The 6000-nt window shown below is 33.9% G+C and overlaps 1 pseudogene; it reads left to right on the top strand.

Annotated features, from left to right (window-relative positions):
* Window positions 1-212: 212 nt before the first annotated feature.
* LOC134364550 (BTB/POZ domain-containing adapter for CUL3-mediated RhoA degradation protein 3-like) overlaps window positions 213-6000 on the top strand; it is a 49179-nt pseudogene continuing 43391 nt past the window's right edge.

Here is a 6000-nt window from a genome sequence, read left to right as displayed (position 1 = left end):
CAGCAGCGAGGTTAGCTCATGGCAGCAGCACAGGTGGTTGCAGCTACTTCCCTCGCCTCTGTGGTGTCCTTGGTAGCAGTGGGGTTACCTCACAGTGGTAGCAGTGATGGCAGTTGTTGAAAACACCTCTCTTGCACCTGCCATGTTCACAGCTGTAGTGCTAAACCACATGCAGGACTGCCACTCTCTGGGGAGCTGCTCTGCTACTGGCAATGGTTCTGGGACCAGACAATGGCTCCAGCAATTGCAATGTTGGTGGCAGTGGGCCTGTTTCCATCTTCTTCTGCATGAGTAATGAGCCCAGGGAACCTCTAGTCCACCATTTTCCTGGAAGTGCCAGTTTTCTATTGTCATGATTACCTAAAAATATAGTGGCTAAAAAATCACATGTGAATAAACTTCCTAGTTGAAAGAAATAGATCAACTGATTAGATTAAACAACAACAAAAACAGGGTGTATTCTGTCTATAAGAGACTCACCTTAGATCTAAAGACACACATAGGTTGAAGATGAAAGATATTCCATGCAAATAGTGACCACAGAGTAAGGGTGGCTGTACTAATACAAGACAAAATAGACTTTAAGTAAAAAATTGTTAAAGGAGACAAGGGAAGACATTATATAATGCTAAAAGGGTCAGTTTACCATGAAGATATAATAATTATAAACATCAGAGATCCTAAATATATGGAGCAAACACTGGCAAAATTGAAGGTCAGAAATAAAATGCTCTACAATAATAGTAGGAGACTTTAATACTCTACTTTCAGTAATGGATAGAACAAACATATCAATAAAGAAACAGAAGACTTGAATAGGACTACAGACCAATTTGACCTAACAGACATATATAGAATACACCACCTAACACCAGCAGAATACTCATTTTTCTCTGGTGCACATGGAACTTTCTTTAGCATAGACCATATATTAGGCACAAAACAAATCTTAATAAATTTCAAAAAATTAAAATTATATTTTTTTAATAACAATGGGATGAAACTAGAATTAATAGCAGAAAGAAAATAAGAAACCTCATAAATATGTGGAAATTAATCAACACAATCAAACAACCAGTGGGAAAAAGAAGAAATCACAGGGGAAGATAAAAAAAAAATCTCAATGCTAATGAAAATAAAAACATAACAGATCAAAACTTATGGGATGCAGTGAAAGTAGTGCTCAGAGAGAATTTTAAAGCTGTAAATATTTGCATTAAAAAAAGGAAGATCTCAAATCAACAACCTATTAATACCATAAGGAACTAGAAAAAGAAAACAAACTAACCCTAAAGCTAGCAAAAGGAAGAAAAAAATGAAGATTAGAGCAGAGATAAACAAAATGGAGAACTGAAAAAATAGAGAAAATCAGCAAAACTAGATTTTCAAAACTAGATTTTTCAAAGAAAAAAATCTTTGTTCTTTGAACAAATTCAAGGAATTTGACAGGCTGTTAGCTAGACTAACCCAGAAAACAAGAGAGAAGACACAAATAAATAAAATCTGAAATGAAAGAGAGATTACTGCTAATTTTACAGAAATGAAAATGATTATGAGAACATACTATGAACAATTGTATGCCAACAAATTAGATAACCTTGATGAAATATACAAATTCCTAGAAACACACCTAGAATGAATCATGGAGAAATAGAAATTCTGAATAGACCTGTAACTAGTAAAGAGATTAAATCAGTAATTAAAAACCTCCCAGATGACTTCCCTGGTGAATTCTGCCAAACATTTGAAGAAGTAACACCAATCCTTCTGAAATTCTTTCCAAAAATTGAAGAAGAAAGAATACTTCCAAACCCATCTATAGGATTAGCATTATCCTAATACTAAGCCCAGAAAAAGACACTACAAGAAAAGAAAACTACAAACCAATATCCCTAAGGAATATTGATGCAAAAATCAACAAAATACTAGCAAACCAAATTCAACTCATGTTTAAAGGACCAGACACCATGTCCAATTGGAATTTATTCCTAAAATTAAAGAAGGATTGAACATATGAAAATCAACCAGTATAGTACACCCCATTAATAGAATGAAGAAGAAAAAAAAACCCAAAATGTTATCATCTCAGCTGGAGCAGAAAAAGCAATTGAGAAAATTCAACATCCTTTTTTGACAAAAACACGCCCAAAACTAGAAGGAAATAGAAGGAAACTATCTTAATTTTAAAGGTCATATATGAAAACCTACAGCTAACATCATAGTCCATGGTGAAAGACTGAAAACTTCTCTCTAAAATCAGAAACAAGATGAGGATGACCATTTTTGCCACTTATATTCAGTATAGCACTGGCAGTTCTAGCATAGCAATTAGGCAACAAAAAGAAATAACAAGGCAACCAAATTGGAAAGACAGGAGTGATAATATCTCTGTTCACAGAGGGCATGATCCTACAAGTATAAAACCTTAAAAAGTCACCCCCAAAACCTGTTAGAACTAATAAATGAAATCAGCAAAGTTACAGAATAAAAAAGAAGTCAATACACAAAAATCAGTTGCATTTGTATATACTAACAGTGAACAATTGAGAATGAAATTAAGAAACAATTGCATTTACAATACTATCAAAAAGAATAAAATACTTAGGAATAATTTAAGCAAGGAGATGAAAGCTCTGTACACTGCAAACTACAAAAAGTTGCTGAAAAAAAATTAAAACCACAAATAAATGAAGAGACACTTTATGTTTATAGATTGGAAGACTTAATACTGTTTGGATGTCAATACAGCCCAAAGTGATCAACAGATTCTATGTAATGTCTCTCAAATTTCCAACAATATTTTTTGCAGAAATAGAGAAATCTGTCCTAAAATCTATTCTACACCATCTCAGGGGATCCTAATTTTCCAAAATGATCTTTAAAAAAGAACAAAGTTTGAGATTATCTGATGTCTGATTTCAAAACTTATTACAAACCTTCAGTAATCAAAACAGTGAGATACCGGCATAAAGACAGACATAGACCAATAGACTGGAATAGAAAGCCCCAAAGTAAACCCTGACAAATATGGTCAAATGCTTTTTGACAAAGTAACTAAGACCATTCAATAGGGAAAAGCATTCTTTTAAAAAAATGGTCATGTAAAAACTGGATATACACATGCAAAAGAAAGATGTGGGAGGCTTACCTTATACCATATACAAAAAATAATTCAAAATGAGCCAAAGACTAAAATGTAAGAGCCAAAACTGTAAAATGCTTAGAAGAAAACATTAGGAAAAGCTTCATGACATTAGATTTGACAATGATTTCTTGGATATGACACCCAAAACACAAGAAAAAAAAATGGATAAATTAGACTATGAAACTAAAAACTTTGTACCTCACAAAACACTGTTAACATAATGGAAAGCAGGGACTTGAAGAGATATTTTTGCACATGTTCATATGTTCACAGCAGCATTGTTCCCAATAGCTGAACGGTAGAAGCAACCTAAGTGTCCACCAACAAATGAATGGATAAATATAGTACAATGGAATATTTTTCAGCCTTAAAAAGGAAGAGATTCTGACATATGCTACAACGTGGATGAACCTTAAAGACTGATATGCTAAATGAGATAAGTCAGACACAAAAAGACGAATATCGTATTATTCTACTTACGTGAAGTATCTGAAGTAGTCAGATTTTATGAAGACAGAAAGTAGAATGCTGATTGTCGGTGGCTTGGGGGAAAGAGGAGTGGAGAGCTATTGTTTAATGAGCAAAGAATTTCAGTTTTTAAAATGAAAAGAAATCTATGGGTGGATGGTGGTGAGGGCACAAGAATATGAGTGTGCTTAATGTCATGCAACCGTACACTTAAAAATGGTCAAAATGGTGAATTTTGTTACGTACGTATCACCAAAACTAAAGAAATAAACAACAAACAAGCAAAATGAAACACTTATCTCACATTTTCTGTAGGTTAGTGATCAGGAGTGACTTAGTTGAGTGGTTTTAGATCAGAGTCTCTATGTGATTGTCTTCAAGCAGCACTTATCTAAAGGCTTGCCTGGGTTTGGAGATACATTTCCAAGATGGTTCACGCATGTAGCTAGCTGTTGGCTGCAGGCTTCACCATGTGGAAAGATCCAGAGAGTTGCTTGGTGTCTTCATGACTCGAGTAGGCAATCCAAGAGACAGAGCCAGGAGGATGCTGTTTAATGACCTAATCTCGGAAGTGACGTGTCTATTTTTACCATTTTTTATTTGTTAGAAGTGAGTCACTAAGTACAGCTCACAGCTTAAGGGAAGGGGAAGTAGGCTGTACCGGCTGATGATGAGAAGCATCAAAGTTATTGTGGACGTATTTTAAAACCACATAGACGTTATTCGAATTTTTCTCATTGTCCCAATCATATCCTCTTAGTAATACAAAGTCTCTTTAAACTCAGTCTTTCTTTATCATTCATGACATTGACATTTCTGGAGTACAAGCCACTTTGTAGATTGTCTCTCAGTTTGGTTATGTCAGATGTTTCCTTATGATTAGACTCAGTTATGCATTTTTGTAGGAATACATCAAAGGTGGTATTCTCATTGCATCATACAAGAAGGCCCATGATGTCAGCTTTTCTCATTACTCTTGGTAGTAATTTTAATCTTTTAGTTAATTTGTTGACTGCTGGCTTCGCTCTCATATTATTGACATCTTTTTCTTTGTAATTAATATGATGCTTTTGAAATCCTTTTTATCTTTGTAATTGATAAGACACTTTGAGACTATGTGAGTAACCTATTATTTGCTGAAATTTAACTCACTTTCTTTAGAATAAATATTTTAAAATTTCTTGTCAGATCATTAATGTGTTTTTTTAAAAAAATGTTTTAGTTTGTGTTTTAGTATTTTTTTTTTTTAACATTTTAGTTTTCTTCAGCATGAGGGTCAGTCAGGATATCTGTTCCACCAATTGCTAGAAACCAAAGCAATGTTTCCTACTTTGGCACCTATTTTTACAGCCAACATAAAATTATTTTTTTTTTGCTTCTTATAGCTTTGGCTATTGTTACTTGGGATGATACTTGTTAGAACTGGGATGTACTGCCCTCTAATTATTCATATATTTTGGCTCCCAAAATTATTTTAAATACCATATGAAAGAATTTGAAGCCTATTTTAAATGTTCTCCTAAAAGTAACTCAGTAAGTTGGATCATTGTTTAGAGAACATTTTCACATAGCAAGAAAATGCCTAATGACATCATAGCTAATGATAATTGAGTGCTTGCTATATGACAGTATTCTAGATACATTTGTAAGTATTAACTTCTTTAATCTTCCCAACTTTTTAAGAGTCTCATGCTCTACCGACTGAGCTAGCCGGGCATCTTCCCAACTTTTTATAAACTGGATGCTATTGTTATCCTAGTTTTACTGACTAGAAAACTAAAAATGGTAAAGCTGAAAGTCAAATCCAGGCAGTCTGTCACCAGAGGTTGTACTCTCAACAATTGTGCATTACTGCCGTAAAGAGGATTGCCTCCTGAAAAGCTTTGAGGCAGTTGTGAACCTCTATATTAATGTAAAATCTCTAAGTCAGAGAGACTAGAGTTAGAAGAAAACCTAAAATCATTCACTTTCTTCTCAAGAGGAAGAAACTGAAAATTGATGAAATTAAGCTTGTTTACAGTATAGGGCTAAAGTTGATGCAAAATTTAGGTCTCCTGATGCCCAATGAATCCAGTGCACTTTCTGTCATATCATACTGCTTATGTCTGGTAAAATGAAAATAAATACCCTACACTCAACTATTTCACCAGGGACAGAAATATAAGTCTATAATGTCACTTTCAAAGTCTGAATTTTAAAATGAATATGCTAGATATGCCGTACATTAATTAAACATGAATTGCTTTTGCTTGCTTTCTTAGAACATAAAAGGGCTTTGGAGGAATGATTTGGATGATCCATGCATTTTTGCACAGATAATCTGGTCAGTTTAAACTTTTTCTCTTTTCCTAAGCAAATATATTAGACGTAATTTCTCTGCTCATTTG

The sequence above is a fragment of the Cynocephalus volans genome, chromosome 16 (assembly GCF_027409185.1).
Source record: "Cynocephalus volans isolate mCynVol1 chromosome 16, mCynVol1.pri, whole genome shotgun sequence".
Taxonomy (NCBI): Eukaryota; Metazoa; Chordata; class Mammalia; order Dermoptera; family Cynocephalidae; genus Cynocephalus; species Cynocephalus volans.
The sequence above is the reverse complement of the archived record's forward strand: the minus strand, read 5'-3'. Positions and strand labels throughout refer to the sequence as shown.